Below are 17,420 nucleotides of genomic sequence, written 5' to 3' on the forward strand. Positions count from 1 at the left end.
GTAACTAATGGACATATTTCTTGCAGAATACATTTACACCCTTACAAGTGGTGATATGGTCATCCCTGTTATGCACTTTAGAACGACTTTTATTTGTCTTGTTGATTTTTGGGCTCATAAAGTCAAATGTATAGATAAAAGAATATATTTGTGATGAAAATATATTCCACAACAAACATAACATAATGCACATGTGGGTAGTACTTACACGAACACCTTTGGGTGTTAGATTTGGGGCATCTGACAGCTGAGGGTAGCACTTAAAAATTTCATTCAGTACTTGGTCATACTGCCTTGAAGTGGGATATCTGGAAAATAGAGGTTGAGCAGGCTATCAAGTACAGATGAAGACATCGGGAGAGATATAATTACACTCTTGTAATCAGAAATGGTACACATAGTATTCACTGCACAGCACTTACAAGGTATAGTTGGAAACCTCAGTGTAGACTGCATCCAGTAAATGAAAGCGACCTTCTTTCTCAACAGGCTTCCCTTGCGACAACAGCAAAGCAGTAGATCTAGGCAGACTTGACAAATTTTCCAGTTTAAAGGGTACTGGCCAAGGCTTGAATGTTAAGATGCTGACCAAAGAAAATATCAAATAGTTCAAAACACTTACAAATTGGGGTTGACTGATTGAAATGAAATACTAAATAAGGCCTAATAAATAAGAATGATTATATTTTCACCTTTGTTCACATGACAAGGCAATGAGTAATGATCATAAAGATCTGGAATGCTCAGGAGTTCATAGCTTCTCATTGGCTCTACAATGTAAGCATGAAGATGCCTGTGATAATCAACAGTTTGGTATCTTTGCCAATACAAAAAAGGTTTTCCCCAAAGAACAAAGCAACAGATCACTGAAGAAAATTGAAGACTGTCGAATTCATAGCTACTGACAAACATTGTCCCTGTGTTGTATGTGAGGCAGTTGACTGCATAACCTGATGTTTTAGTGACAAGATCGCCTTCCCAACAAATGCACTGACAAGGTTTCGCTCTTCTCCGAGTGAATTCACAGGCAGTCTGACAGGATTAATCAGGTCAAAGGCATCTACTCCAAGAAATCCATTGCTTTCCAGATGTGAACAGAGTTTATACTGGTGTCTCATTGCAATTTTTTTGACTAGATTCCTCCTGTTTTCGGTACGTTTTGCAACATCAACAAAAAAACTATGTTTGGTCTCAAATCTCATGATCCACACATTCCTCAGTAGACCAAATCTGCGGGTCATAACTGGGTAATGCAAAGTAAAATGTCTCTTTGGCTTGAGAGTTCTATTTGGAAATTCTTTTTCATAAAGAGAATGGAACTGTTGTATCACATCATTTACGAATTCAATGCTTGAATGTGACATTGATGGACACATTGTCAATTCTACCATATCCAGCAGAGCCAACAGAACTTCCTATTTGTTGTTGCCTTCTGGCACTGCATCACCCACAAGTAATGGAAATAACCTTAAGAGACACCGAACTTGCATAGCTTTTTGCTTAATGTATACAGACCCTCTCAAAATAACAAGCTCAGGCCTATTGATTTTATCAGTTTTTTTGTAGTGGAACTCCTTCACTCTGCCTGCAAGGTTGTGAAGGCTGAAGTATCCAGACAAGACATACTGATCTACGAGTAAAACTAAAATTTCTGACACCAAGCCAGATTCAAAAAGGTCATGTAATATATCAGGTGGTAGAGCATTTGCCACATGAAATTGCTACAGAACGTTCAGGGGGATCTCGTTTTTAACCCCATATGTACTTGACAAAGTCGGTTCAGTTTCGACCATTGCAACTTGGTAATTATAGGATGCAATAGATCTCTCTGGACATTTTGAAATATCAAATAAATTTCTTAAATCATCCCGAGTTACCATGCAGAATCTACATGATCTGAGACCATAAGATGATTCAAAAAACGCTCCAATAGCATGGCTTCCCAAATTATCTGCAACAACAAAAAGAGGTGCATCTCTGAATTTGAATGTTCCCTCTAGTTTGACAATGTCAATGCCAATATTTTCAAGAACAGATATTTCTTCAATCAAAGGTCTCATCACTGTATTTAGCCCATGTTTTTTTACATTTTCGCTCTTCGCCAAGATTGCTAAGAATATAAAATAAAGCTGAGATCTCAAAGCATGTTCAATATTGCCTAACTGATAGTAGAAAGCAGCATATTTGTAAGCAGGAGCTCGTATTCCAGCCTGGATCACGGCTGTAAACTCATCAAAATATAGAATGATTTGAATGGCAAGGGGAGTTTCTTGCCAGAATGGATGGTTTTTGAAATGTTCACTATCAACGACATCTCTAAGACAATCATCAGCTGACTGGCGAGGATAAACAACCTGGCTAAAAATATCATCATGTTTAAGCAAACACTTCAGAGTATCTAATAAAGAAACATACTGCAGTGTGTCATGTTTCCCATCACCAGCAATTCCCAGATCATACTCAACAGGTTTTACAAATGCCAAATTATCTTCAACGTAAGACTGGAAATTATTGTGGTCAGTGAAATTTTCAATCATGGAATGAAAATCAAGACTTTCTTTCTTGCAAGCTTCCATCACTGTAACTATAGTATTTCTAGAAACCCCCTCACTGATCAATGTTCTTTTTATGGTTTGGAATAAATGTTCATCTTTAGCAGCCATAATAGAACAAGACAAATTTAAAACATTACTTGTAGTTTTGTAAGTAATTTTTTCATTTTCACGCCTCTGCAGAATTGTTTTAGCTAAGGTTCTTCGCTTGTCTGTGACAACCATCTCCTTATTACCATCAACTGCCTCGTCACTGTTAGAGTTTTTATACCTCTGTTCCATGATGTACTCGTCACATTCACCACCAGCTTCATTATCATGTATACTGGTAGTAGCAAACCATCCATGCTTTTTATTTATGTCTTTTCAAACATCTGATGCTTTTGAATGGTCCTTCACATCCATTAACCCCACATGGGACAACAAATCCAGGCTCATGCTCATGAACTAAAGAAAAATGAGAAAAAAGCTTGCCAAAATGCTTAACCTTATAATTACATTTAATGCAAGGGAAAATATTGAAAACTTCTGACTCTTCTGTCATGTTTAACTTCAAATTTTACCACACTTCACAGTGTCTATAATAAATATCATGCAAGACATACATCCAAATGTCACGGGTTTTCATTTTGGAATGTAAAATTTATCATTTATTTAACTAAATTTAATGATAAATTTTCAACAATAACAACGAACCGACAGTGTATCCTCGGACTTGCCCTCAATTTAGCGAATAAAAACGTACTTCAAAAAGCAAATTCTTGACACAACCCCCCGGGGGGGTGGCCAAAAACATTCATTGGCCAGACCTCAAACTAACTAACATATTCACCAAATTGAACAGAAATCCGAAAGGAATTGTGGACTGTAGAGAGAACACAAGGAACTCTCAGCAGACTCATACGCATGCTGATGTGTGATCCGTAGTATCCCTCGATTTTCGTAAGGGTATACAATTTTTATTATTTTAACTACACAACTCCGTTGCTCATGACTCGATGCAATATCCCCCGGATCCTACATTTCTCTCACCAGTATGGATGTGGTATGGATTATGGGAGGGACCCAAAGTCTGAGAAAGTTCCCTGGGAGCAAAGAAGGGAGAGGGGTTGGGGAATTATTTTGCAGGATCACAGGCCTTCTATTCATAGTGTACGGCCTGGCGCTGGCTCCTATCTCGCACCATTCGATTTCAAAGTATAGAGTTTAGAAATTTAATTACATTTTGTACCTAAAGAGATTTCTAGATAGTTTGTAATATTAAATTAAAGAAGCACACATTAAACACAATATATGTTTCACTTTTTTGCTGTTTTCAAATGATTTGTCCTCTGCCCCCATTTGTAACTCTATTGTTGACTGTGTCAGTGGATCCCGCCATAATACACACGTTGCATAAAGTGTGTACGCTTTAATATTTGTAGCTCTGCGGATTTATTAAAAATAAGGAGCTGATTTATTAAAAATAAGGATTTATTTTTTACGTATTATCGTATGTCATCTTTCATTATCAAAGATCTATAAAATAATAACAGACGAGGTCCCTTTTAATGAGTATACAACTTTCATCTGTGCAGCGGTGGCCGTAACAAATCTTTTTAGCAGCGGTGTAGTTGGAGCTAAATTTAACAGAGCAGCAACATGGATCATTGCGAGTTTTGATTCTACCGCAGGATATGCATTCAAGATACCAAATATGTGCATTTGTGATGTCAAGACTGGGGAATGTTTTCGATTTCATACTTGCTTCAATGCATTACCTAAATATAAATATTCCTACTCTACTACCACTGGACTACAGTAATACAGACCTACATAATGTAACGGGCAACCCATCCTTGTTTACACATAACAAGTTGTACAAAAAATACCGATGGATTCACTTCAGCTAATCTAGAAAGTTAAACATTCGTATTCTTATATTGTTTTATTGAAACATAGTGTAGGAAAATAAGACATAAGCGATTAATATTTACCTGGATTTCTTCTTTCGGTCATCTGCGCGGTTGCATGGCAATTATGCAATGTCAGTACAAGTTTCGATCATTATAAATTCTATAAACGTCATATGTAATTCTCCAATGTGCGACAAAATATTGCTGTGTGTGATTTCTTCGCCTACCCCCTTTGGGTTTTAGTGTCATCCCAACCTTCGGCTGCCGCTAAGGAATGGACCATGCCGTCTTCACCCCCCCTCCCCCCCGTGTATGTATTGTTGCATGTGAGCCCCTAAATCCCCCCTCGACCACCTTGAGGAATGATCAACCTCTCTCCACAAATAACACCTACAGCCCTCCTTGCACAAGGAACTCCCGCCTTCAGATAAACTCGACCTGGTACACCCCTCTGGAAAAGAGATAGGCTCGCTCGCGCCTGATGAAGCTGCTTTCTATTTATACTCGATTTGCGCTGCGGACCACAAGACGAATCGGATGCATTTCCCGAACGTGTAGTGTCAGCGCGAGTATTACCCACGTGGGGAAAACTTATTTCAATCATAACTTAGATCGTTGTGGATTGTAATAATAAATGTATTGATTATTGGATTTCATATTCGAATATTCCAGCACATGCACACAACAATATAAAAAACACAATTGTCAAATAAAACAGTGAAGAAATAGTAGTGATCAATAAATAAGATTTATTTAGGTAGGATTTATTTTGTGTGAAAGAAATTTATCCCCCCCCCCACAAAAATAAAAGTAAATAAATAAATAAATTCTTGCAAAGTTTAGCCCTGGTCACATTTCAATTGTTGTATTTATGGAACAAAATACATGTATACAGTCATTTACCTGAACTGCACCTTAATGCTATAAGAAACATCAAGAATGTTAATTCATGAGTTAATGCTGCTTATGATGTTGGTCTTCCTGACCACAAAGTAGTCCTTAAGACCAGCATAGCAAACAGACTGGAACATGGTCATTCTGACTAGGAAGTAGTCAAACTAACTAATTGCTTAAATTGACTAAGAGTCAGTTTGACTTTAGTACTAGTGGTGATGACTAGTTGCCTTCCCTCTTGTCCTACACTGCTAAATTAGGGACGACTAGCGCAGATAACCTTCGTGTAGCTTTACGCGAAATTCAAAACAAAATAAAAAAGGTGAATTGTAACAGTCGTTCACAGATACGTTGATAGGTAAGTGTATCTACTGCTTTAGAAGCTCTGCTGTGAGTTATTTTGAAATGAAAGTGTAAATGCAAAACATGTACTTTCAAATTTTGAAAAAATAAGTTAATTGAAACTGTAGTGAATGAGAACTGTATAATTCACTTCTGATAAGTAATTAAGTTACCAAATATGATGATAAGTTAAACCGATTGTTGACCATTCCTGTTTATCTATCACAGTTTTGGACTTTGTTTTCAGTAATATCTTTCCATTTCTACTTTAATTCCAATTAAACTTGAAAATAAGAGCGAAAATTTTCGGTTATATATAAGTATACAAAAAATAATTTAGATTTCCACTCAGTCTAATAAATACATTCACTTAGGTAACATAATAATCCTCGTCAGTGATGTCCTGTTAAGGGGTTAAACGAAACTTAGTGGTGAGCGTGCCCAAACTGCAACTTCGCGAATTTGGGCATCACGTCCTGTTTCCGCTATAAAGGCCGCAGCCAATTCTAGTTATCAACATAAATAAAGTTGGTGATAAGTGTTTTTGAGCAACTCACTTTCCTCCAGTCTAACACTTCAAAATCAGACAAGTGTCATGCACAGTGTCTGGTATAAAACTTAAAGCAAAAACCTGGATTAAAAAAATAGCAGAAATATCAGAACCAGTTCAGTAATATTAATCAGATTTGATGTGTTCCTTTTTTTTCTTGTAAATTATACATATTCATACTTAAGCTAAAATCTCCATCGATAATTCTCTTCAAGAAAAGCAAGAGGAAACGTATCTTTTAATTAGATTCTGCTGCTTATCTAAATTTCTCCAAGTCATATTTAGCAGAAATTTACGTTATTTTTATTATTCTTCCTCTCCTTCTTTGAATATCAAACAACAATGTAAACCCACAGATGATTGTTAGCTGGGTTATATATTATTTTTATTACTCTTTCTCTCCTTTTTCGATATCAAACAACAATGTAAACCTACAGAGGATTGTTAGCTGAGTTTAATGTAATTTTTATTACATATACTCACTGTTTTGGATATGAAACAACAATATAAATCTACAGAGGATTGTTAGCTGGGATTTATGCTATTTTCTCTTGCTCTTACTCTCATTCTTTTGGACACCAAACAACAATGTAAACCTACAGATGATTGTTAGCTGGGTTTTATGTTGTTTTCATTACTCTTTTTCTCCTTTTTGGATACCAAACAATAATGTGAATTTACAGGTGATTGTTAACTGGGTTTCATGTTATTTTTTTCATTTCTCTTACTCTATTTTTGGAGTTGAAAAACAATGTAAATCTACAGGTGTTGTTAGCTCGATTTTATATTATTTTTATAACTCTTTCTTTTTCGATATCAAGCAACAATGTAAATCTACAGATGATTGTTAACTGAGTTTTATGTTATTTTTATTACTCTTTCTTTTTCGATATCAAGCAACAATGTAAATCTACAGGTGATTGTTAGAAGGGTTTTATGTTATTTTTATTACTCTTTCTTTTTAGATATCAAGCAACAATGTAAACCTACAAATGATTGTTAACTGGGTTTTATGTTATTTTTATTACTCTTTCTTTTTCGATATCAAGCAACAATGTAAATCTACAGGTGATTGTTAGAAGGGTTTTATGTTATTTTTATTACTCTTTCTTTTTCATATCAAACAACAATGTAAATCTACAGGTGATTGTTAACTGAGTTTTATGTTATTTTTATTACTCTTTCTTTTTCGATATCAAGCAACAATGTAAACCTACAGATGATTGTTAACTGAGTTTTATGTTATTTTTATTACTCTTTTTTTTTCGATATCAAGCAACAATGTAAACCTACAGATGATTGTTAACTGAGTTTTATGTTATTTTTATTACTCTTTCTTTTTCGATATCAAACAACAATGTAAATCTACAGGTGATTATTAACTGAGTTTTATGTTATTTTTATTACTCTTTTTTTTCGATATCAAGCAACAATGTAAACCTACAGATGATTGTTAACTGAGTTTTATGTTATTTTTATTACTCTTTCTTTTTCGATATCAAACAACAATGTAAATCTACAGGTGATTATTAACTGAGTTTTATGTTATTTTTATTACTCTTTCTTTTTCGATATCAAGCAACAATGTAAATCTACAGGTGATTGTTAGAAGGGTTTTATGTTATTTTTATTACTCTTTCTTTTTCGATATCAAACAACAATGTAAATCTACAGGTGATTATTAACTGAGTTTTATGTTATTTTTATTACTCTTTCTTTTTCGATATCAAGCAACAATGTAAACCTACAGATGATTGTTAACTGAGTTTTATGTTATTTTTATTACTTTTTTTTTCGATATCAAGCAGCAATGTAAACCTACAGATGATTGTTAACTGAGTTTTATGTTATTTTTATTACTCTTTCCTTTTCGATATCAAACAACAATGTAAACCTACAGATGATTGTTAACTGAGTTTTATGTTATTTTTATTACTCTTTTTTTTCAATATGAAACAACAATGTAAATCTACAAGTGATTTTTAGCAAGGTTTCATGTAACTTTTATTACTCTTTTTTTTCTTTTTGGATGTTAAACAACAATGTATATTTAAAGGTGATTGTTAACTGAGTTTTACGTTTTTTCTCTTACTCTTACTCTCTTTTTTGGTTATAACAACAATTTAATCGACTAGTAGTCGTTAGCTTTGTTTTATATTATTTTTTTACTCTTTTTTTTTTCGATACCAAACAGTGTTGTTAATCTATAGGTGATCATTAGCTGAGTTTTATGTTATTTTTATTACTCTTAATCTCTTAGTTTTGGACACCAAACAACAATATAAATCTCTTTGTTAGCTGGGTTTTATGTTAATTTCTATTACTCTTACTTTCTACTCTGGACACCAAACAACAATATAAATCTCTTTGTTAGCTGGGTTTTATGTTAATTTCTATTACTCTTACTTTCTACTCTGGACACCAAACAACAATATAAATCTCTTTGTTAGCTGGGTTTTATGTTAATTTCTATTACTCTTACTTTCTACTCTGGATATCAAACAACAATGTAAATCTACAGGTGATTATTAGCTGAGTTTTATGTTATTTTTATTACTCTTAATCTCTTAGTTTTGGACACCAAACAACAATATAAATCTCTTTGTTAGCTGGGTTTTATGTTAATTTCTATTACTCTTACTTTCTACTCTGGATATCAAACAACAATGTAAATCTACAGGTGATTATTAGCTGGGTTTTATGTTAATTTCTATTACTCTTACTTTCTACTCTGGATATCAAACAACAATGTAAATCTACAGGTGATTATTAGCTGAGTTTTATGTTATTTTTAATACCTTTACTCACTTTTTTAAATACCAAATAACAGCGTAAATCTGCAGGTTATTATTACCTTTGTTTTGTTATTTTTCATTACTCTTACTCTCTTTTTGGATGTGAAAAAAAAATGTAAATCTACAAGTGATTGTTTTTTGGTTTCATGTTATTTTTGTTACCTTTACTCACGTTTTGAAATATGAAACAACAATGTAAATCCACCAGTGCTTGATAGCTGGGTTTTATGTTATTTTTATTACACTTACTGTCTTTTTTGGATATAACCACAATGTAAATGTACATGTGATTGTTATATGTGTTTTATGCTATTTTTATTACTCTTTCTCTCCTTTCTCAACATAACAAAACAATGTGAATATTCAAGGTATTGTTAGCTGAGTTCTATGTTATTTTTATTACATTTACTCATTTTTTTGGATATCAAACAAAAATTTAAACCTAGAGATGGTTGATAGCTGGGTTATATTTTATTTTTATTACTCTTTCTCTCCTTTTTCGATATCAAACGACAATGTAAACCTATAGGGGATTGTCAGCTGCTTTTTACATTATTTTTATTACATTTATTATATACAACAATGCGTTCTCACAAAGGCTTTTATGTGTTGCTTTGCAACAGAAATATAACCTAATATTTTTCGTTTGTGAATGAAAGTATAGAATGATATTACAGACAACAAAACTGAGGAAAATATTTGTCGATTTCTTAATTTAAGGTCGCCATTGATAATAGATATTTGTTTTTATTAAAAACGTTAGTGATATACAACAGAATGTAGCTTAATTCAGAAACGATTTAACTTTAAAACCAAATCGATATTTGGCTCTAGGTTAGGTGATTCTACACTATATCTTTACTTTAGGTTTATTATACCAACATTCGCTACACTTATACGGTTTCACAGCACACATAGAGATTTTGCACCCCGTCACTAGAATCGTAATGGGCAGACAGTAATCAAACTATTCTATCTGGATAAATACATTTTTAGCTTTTACGACTCCTCTCATTTCGAGAAATAAAGCGTGACGTGACACATGCTACTTTTATATAGCTTAGAATGTTACAGTCACAATGGTCAGCGTCATTTGCGCTGACAACAGGCCAGAAATAGAAACAATTTCGCTTCAAGACGCACAACTTTTACGCGTTAGAGAATAACCAAAGCATTTCAAGACTTATCTAACCCTAATTTGTAAAGGCTATGGCCGTGTTACTGTTAAATAAATGATAGAACCTCACATTTCATTTCATCAATTGTAACTTGCTTTCGATACATAATCCCATATTAGCAACATATAGTTTTTATAAACCTATCCGCGACGTGACAAGTTTGGTAAAGTACACATAGTTGTGAGTTTAAATATCAATCACAATTATCAATATGGCACATACACTCTTGATATTACCTATCGTTAAGGCTCGTGCGACTCGTAATCTGAGGGTCGCTGGTTCGCATCCCAGTCGCACCAAACATGCTCGCCTTTTCAGCCATGGGAGCGTTATAATGTGACGATCAATCCCACTATTCATTGGGAAAAGATTAGCCCAAGAGTTGGCGGTGGGTGGTGATGACTAGCAGCCTTCCCTCTAGTCTTACACTGCTAAATTAGGGTATGGCTAGCGCAGATAGCCCTCGAGTAGCTTTGTGCGAAATTCAAAAACAAATAAACAAACCTGTCGTTAAGCCTACTCTGTATTTCGTACGCACAACGCCACAGGTTTAATTCGTCACGTGAGCTGGCATTATTAACCAGTTAGATATTGTTAACATAATTTTACATATCCAGTTTTACAGAAGAAAGTTTTGTCAATATTGTATACTAGTTTGTCAGTTTTGTTTATAAAAGCAAAACAAATAATATTACTTTTATTCTTTGATAGACTGTTTAGGCAAAATATTCATGATGAAACTTTGTAGAATGGATGGCAACTGCCTGTTGTGGAAACACAAGTACAGGACGACATTTCGAAAGTCTTTCAACTTTCGTACTCTATACTGTGTCTCCACAACAAGAGGTTGCCGTCCGTTCTACTAAGTTTCATCAATATTATTTTTTACTTTCGTAAAAATAATAGTAATAATAATAATGTAAACGATTTTTTTCTTGGTGTCTTTCGTTATAATACCTCCACAGTGGTACAGCAGACATACAACACTAGGATCTGACTTTCGATACCAGTGGTGAGCAAAGAACCGATAGCCTATTATGTAGCTTTGTGCTGAAGTTCAAACCAAATCGTTATAATGAACGTATTCAACCAGTAATTCAGTGTTACTTTAAGAAGTTTAAAGAGATAAAACGTCTTTATTGAAAATAAAAATACAACGTTTCAGCTACACATGTGACAAAGAATTGTGGTCAGAACAATGCACACTTTAATTAAGCTGTTTTAATTCGCACTTAATTTGACTTTGCATTATTATATGCAAGTCTGAAGACGTTAAAAGCAAGTAAAAGAAAGACAAAAGTCCTGCTCGGTACAGCTTTAACGTCAAAGCAGCTTACTTTGTGTATGTTATTGTACAAACAGTTAAAGAAGAATTAGTGCTATATGATGTAAATATATCTAGCCATGATCTTTGTATTCTAATGTGCAAACAGTTAAAGAAGAATTAGTGCTATATGATACAAATATTTCTAGCCATGATGTATGTATGTTAATGTGCAAACAGTTAAAGAATAATTAGTGCGATATGATACAAATATTTATTGCCATTTAAACCTATCGCAAAGTACGTTAAAAATAGACTTCAAATATCATCGCTTAATTTTTTGTGTTAATTCCTTAAAGCAGGAATTTTCAAACTAGGAGGAGGTTGGAAGACACAGGGGGGTGCAAAACAACTAGACAAAATTATTTAACGAAGGAAAGTTGCGGGTGAAATATAAAAAAATAAAACCTGAAAAACCGTTAAATATGATTCTTTACATGAAATATTTACAACAAGAATAAAGTGTTTATGGAACTCTAATTGGGGGGAGGGAGGTGGGGATATGGCAGAATGTAGGTGGTCTTCAGCACCCAACATATAGAGCTGTGAGTGTGAATTACGAAGCAGGCTACATAAAATGTAGTTTATGTACTCCAGGTGTTGCGAAGGAAGTTATATAGATTTTATATAATAGGGCAAAGAGGCAGATAAAGTGTGCTTTCTATACCATATCCTTCGTTGTCGGTGTCGGTAATGGTTGGGTATTTCTTACTTTCGGGTTTAGATATCACCATAGGCAATTATACTAAAGCATACGCATCCCTCTTTACGTAAGTATATTAATATATTTTATGAATATACATATATAATAAATATACATACATATAGAAGGAATAAAACTTATATTCTTTATTATGATACACTTCGAACACAGGCCCGGCATGACCAGGTGGTTAAGACACTCGACTCATAATCCGAGGGCTGCTGGTTGGAATCCCCGTCAAACCAAACATGTTCGCCCTTTCAGCCGTGGGGGCATTTTAATGTGACGATCAATCCCACTATTCTTTGGTAAAAGAGTAGCCCAAGAGTTGGCGGTGGGTGGTGATGACTAGCTGCCTTCTCTCTAGTCTTAAACTACTAAATTAGGAACAACTAGCGTAGATAGCCCTCGCGTAGCTTTGCGCGAAATTCAAAACAAACCACTTCGAAAAGAAATTCTGTCGTAGTGTCTAACGGATATCGCCATCTTTGTAACAGGGTTTATGCGTCAACCGTATAAGTATTTTTATTTTCATTACCGTTTAAAATTTTAACTTCGAAATGTCCAAAAAAAATATTTCGTAATGTAGAGTCTTCCATAAATATTGCACATGACTTGAATTTTCATAGATATAGAACTCGAAACGCGAAATATGAACAACAAAAGAAACATATTAGTGAGATATTTTATGATACGTTGTAGTTAATTCTCAACTCAGCATTATAATAAACCAACTTGCTGAAAGGTGTGAAAGAAAAACACTCGCACAGGATACGTATCAGTTCTCCTGAGTGATTTATATAGTTTATAGTGTATCATCTGTGACACACAATCATATAAACACATAGTTATTAAGCCTAGGGGGTGCAGATCCCCCATAATTTCCACACTATAACACTTGATAACATGTCAGGAATAAACTAACAAAATCTGATTACACTATCGGTAATGCAAGGCGACCTCTAGCGGCTGGCGGGATCGTGAAAAGCTTTTACCAGTCAAGAGAATGCCACAAAACGGAAGACGAGTGGAACGACTGGCTCGTAAAACCGATTTGCAAGGAACGTGTTTGCGTTTCTACTGAATTTTTCCCCGCCAGAGTATAACGGTTATCACAGTAAAAGCTTCTCAGGTTGAAAACCAGACACGAGATCCTCGATTCAATAGTTACCAATAGTAGAAACGTTTACCTGGACTTAGTTAGATAAAACAACTTTGTCAACCAGCTCCGAACGCAACTTTTGACACAGCCAACCAAAACCCCTTAATAACAGACTGGTAAGTTTTGTGTACAGATTTGTATATATATAAAACAACCTATTAGTTAACACTCCGAACAGTGTTCAAATTTGTGCACGAAAATATGCTTTACAAAAGTTACTGTCTGTAAAGTAGAAATTTATTAAGGTTTTCGTTGTTTTGAATTTCGCACAAAGCTACACGAGGACTATCTGCGCTAGCCACCCCTAATTTAGCAATTTAAGACTAGAGGGAAGGTAGCTAGTCATCATCACCCACCGCCAACTCTTTGGCTACTCTTTTACCAACGAATAGTAGGATGAACCAACTTTATAACGCCCCCACGGCTGAAAAGGCAAGCATGTTTGGTGTGACGGAGATTCGAACCCGCGACCTTCAGATTACGAGTTGAGTGCCTTGACCACCTGGCCATGCCGGACCGGCTTTTGGAAGTAGCACTTATTAAGTTTTCGTAATTTCCTAACTGATGGAATTACCCCTCTATGAATAGAAAGATTTTAGTACTGGTTCGTTCTACAATAATACCTGTAAATTAAGATAAAATAGGAAAAGAAAAATGCGACGCTAAACTTTCGTTAATTTAAGACTTAAAAACAGCTTTTTTCGTGAAAGTTTTCAACCACGCTTATTCGTTTGTTTGTTTTTTTCATTTTGAAGTGGTTACTTATAATAATTCGAACAGTTTTTACTTTTATTTATTTGTTTGTTTCAGAGTTTCGCGTCAAGCTACACAAAGGACTATTTACGCTCAGCCTGTTTTTGTTTTGTTGAATTTCGCGCAAAGATACACGAGGGTTATCTGCGCTAACCGTCCTTAATTTAGCAGTGTAACACTAGAGGGAGGTAGCTCGTCATCACCACTCACCGCCAACTCCTGGACTACATTTTTGCCAACGAATAGTGGGATTGACCGTCACTTTATAACGTCCCCACGGCTGTAAAAGCAAGCATATTACGAGTCGAACCCCTTAACTCAGCTGGCCATGCCAGGTCCTCAAAGAGGGAAGCGTGTATTTGTGGCAACAGGTCGCGAACCATAAACCCGCAGAGATACAGTCCAAGCACGCTAGTTTCTAGCATTGTATAGTGAGAAATCGTAAAATGTCATTCGATTTTCTTTTCACATGTTTTCGTTCCTTCTCATTCCTATATTTCTCACTCCGTCTCGCATCATTTAATTTAAAATCGCATGGTTTTTAAATTTGCCAAATACCATGAACAAAATAAAAGTGATAAAATTGATTGGAATAACCTTTCATTATGATGGAAAAATTTTTAGATGCTTAAAACTATCTGTTCTGTAGCCATGCATTGCTTTAGTTCAGAACTTTAGTGATATAAGGCCTCAAACTTACTATTGAGCCACCAGGTGTCCTATAAATGAGACAAGCAATCGTAAGTGCGCAAGGATTTTACATTTCAAATTAAGAAAGCCTTAACTATATAAGAAATTGACAAAAGCAATGTAATTAAGAAAACCTCGTTTTTAAAGTGATTTTACTTTAGCTTCAGCAGAGGTCGCTGTCGTTCTCACGGGCTGCTCTCTTACAATCATCTCTATTTATTGCTACGTTTTATACAGTTCTTTTCTCCTTCATAATTTCTTTAATCCCATTTTCCCAGCTCTTTGCTGGTCTTCTCTTACTGGTTACTGGCACCTTATATGTTCTCCTAATTACTTGTTCTAACCTTAGGCTCACGTGATCGAACTACATAAGCCTCGTTTCTCTTACCTTTTTCTCTATTACACAGACTCTTGTCATTTCCTTATCCGTTTTCTACTCTTTCAGTTACATTCCTGTCAGTTTTATAAGAATCGAATATTTTACAGTAGGTGTTCGTAACTTGTTGACGATAAATTTTACAATAAACGAACAGCACACAATCTACTTGTTTTAATATAATACATTCAAGAGAAGCAAAACGTAAGCACAAAAATTTGTTACACTGCTGATTATCAAAGTTGCATCTAGAGCTTAAATAATTCTTCTTTGTTTTTCGTGAAAACTCACCACACGATGATTCAGTTGCGTTATAACTCAATTAACAAGAGGAATTAGACTTCTCTACTCTGTTATTATAATACAATATATGAATATAACACCTTAAAAGTCGCCACTATACACTCTTTATGGCTGAACTTACAAACACAGTACATATATGTTCTTCACTAACTCTGTATTAATTTTAGTAACTTTCTTACTTCCATTAACTTGGTTGCCTAAATGCATATATTATATTTCCCGACAAAGGCCTTCAACTTTCTACAAATTACAAGACATTATAATGAAGCATAAAGCAACGAGGAAGATTCTAAAGGTTCGAGTAACGTGACGTCAGCTCACAAGAGTTGAACAACACAAGAAATGATTAGTAAACAGTTACGTAAGCAAATCTGAGATAAATTATCGCTTCTTTAAAATATTAAATTTAGCACTCGCGCTTTACAACTATCTACATCATAACCTTCGTATCACATTTAAATAAAACAGGTTTATCTAACACCTCTCAACAGTCACCTCAGCATTCTCGTTTCTATTAACAAACAATCTTCTATCTTCTTCTGTGAAATTACTTGTACCGTAGAAAGTTATGCTACTTTATTATTATATATGTTAACTTATATTTTTTAAAAAATTGAAAATATTAAGTGCCATTGACACATTGAGTTACAAATTGAAAGAGTTAACGATCACACCTTTCTAGGATCTTATTATTTGAAAGAGTTAACAGTCACACCTTTGTGACATCTTATTATCTGAAAGAATTTAGGGTCACATCTTTTTAAGAACTTATGCTCTGAAAAAGAGTCACTTCTTTTTAAGGCTTTATTTTCTAACACAGTTAACAGCTACACCTTGCACAAGCCCTATTCTCTTAAAAACTTTTCAGTTTTCGAAATAAACACAGAATGAAGACACAAGTAAACATCAATAAACTTTCCACACCCATATTTCTCAGCTAGAGCTCACCCATATTTCCCGACTAGAACTCACCCATATTTCCTGACTAGAACTCACCCATATTTCCTGGCTATAACTCACCCATATTTCCTGGCTAGAACTCACCCATATTTCCTGGCTAGAACTCACCCATATTTCTTGATTAGAACTCACCCAATTTTCTCGACTAGAGCTCACCTATATTTCCTAGCTAGAACTCACTCATATTTCTCGACTAGACGTCACCCATATTTCTTCACTAGAACTCCCCCATATTTCTTGACTAGACCTCACCCATATTTCCTGGCTAGATCTCACCCATATTTCTCGACTAGAACTCACCCATATTTCCTGGCTAGAACTCACCCATATTTATTGACTAGAACTCACCAATATTTCTCGACAAGAACTCACCCATATTTCCTGGCTAGAATTCACCCATATTTCTCGACTAGAACTCACCCATATTTCCTGACTAAAACTCAAGTGGAGGAGGGGGTTGTTGAAATCTTTCAATTGTGAATAAATTTCTTCTTCTTATAGCGCCAGAAGAGTGGATAAAGTAACGTGCTTTTTTATGTTTCTTGACTATCATAAAGCTTCATAATCGACAAACAAGATATTTCCAAACCCAAAGTATTACGTAGAAACGAAGATTTACCGACAGCAAATAGACGCAAATGGCTTTACTTACTGATGCACCAAGAAATGGGGAAAGCGTCTCTTAAAAAATATTTCCATTCCCTGGACCTTCGCAATCTACTGGAATACAAGTGTCAGTAATATTTCCAACCACTGTAATACTAGTGTCAGTAATATTTCCAATCCCTGGACCTTCACACTTTACTGTAACACTAGTGTCAGTAATATTTCCAATCCCTGGACCTTCGCAATCTACTGTAATACTAGTGTCAGTAATATTTCCAATCCCCGGACCTTCACAATCTACTGTAATACTAGTGTCAGTAATATTTCTAATCCCTGG

General features: G+C 34.8%; 1 protein-coding gene across 3 annotated transcripts in view; it reads left to right on the plus strand.

Annotated features, from left to right (window-relative positions):
* Positions 1-13,260: 13,260 nt before the first annotated feature.
* LOC143240055 (uncharacterized) overlaps positions 13,261-17,420 on the plus strand; it is a 43,278-nt gene continuing 39,118 nt past the window's right edge. For all 3 annotated transcript variants that reach the window (XM_076481878.1, XM_076481877.1, XM_076481879.1), the window contains exon 1: positions 13,261-13,511. The gene's annotated coding sequence lies outside the window, so the exon portion shown is untranslated. The remainder of the gene's footprint in view (positions 13,512-17,420) is intronic.

Source organism: Tachypleus tridentatus, chromosome 13 (genome assembly GCF_004210375.1).
Source record: "Tachypleus tridentatus isolate NWPU-2018 chromosome 13, ASM421037v1, whole genome shotgun sequence".
Classification (NCBI taxonomy): Eukaryota; Metazoa; Arthropoda; class Merostomata; order Xiphosura; family Limulidae; genus Tachypleus; species Tachypleus tridentatus.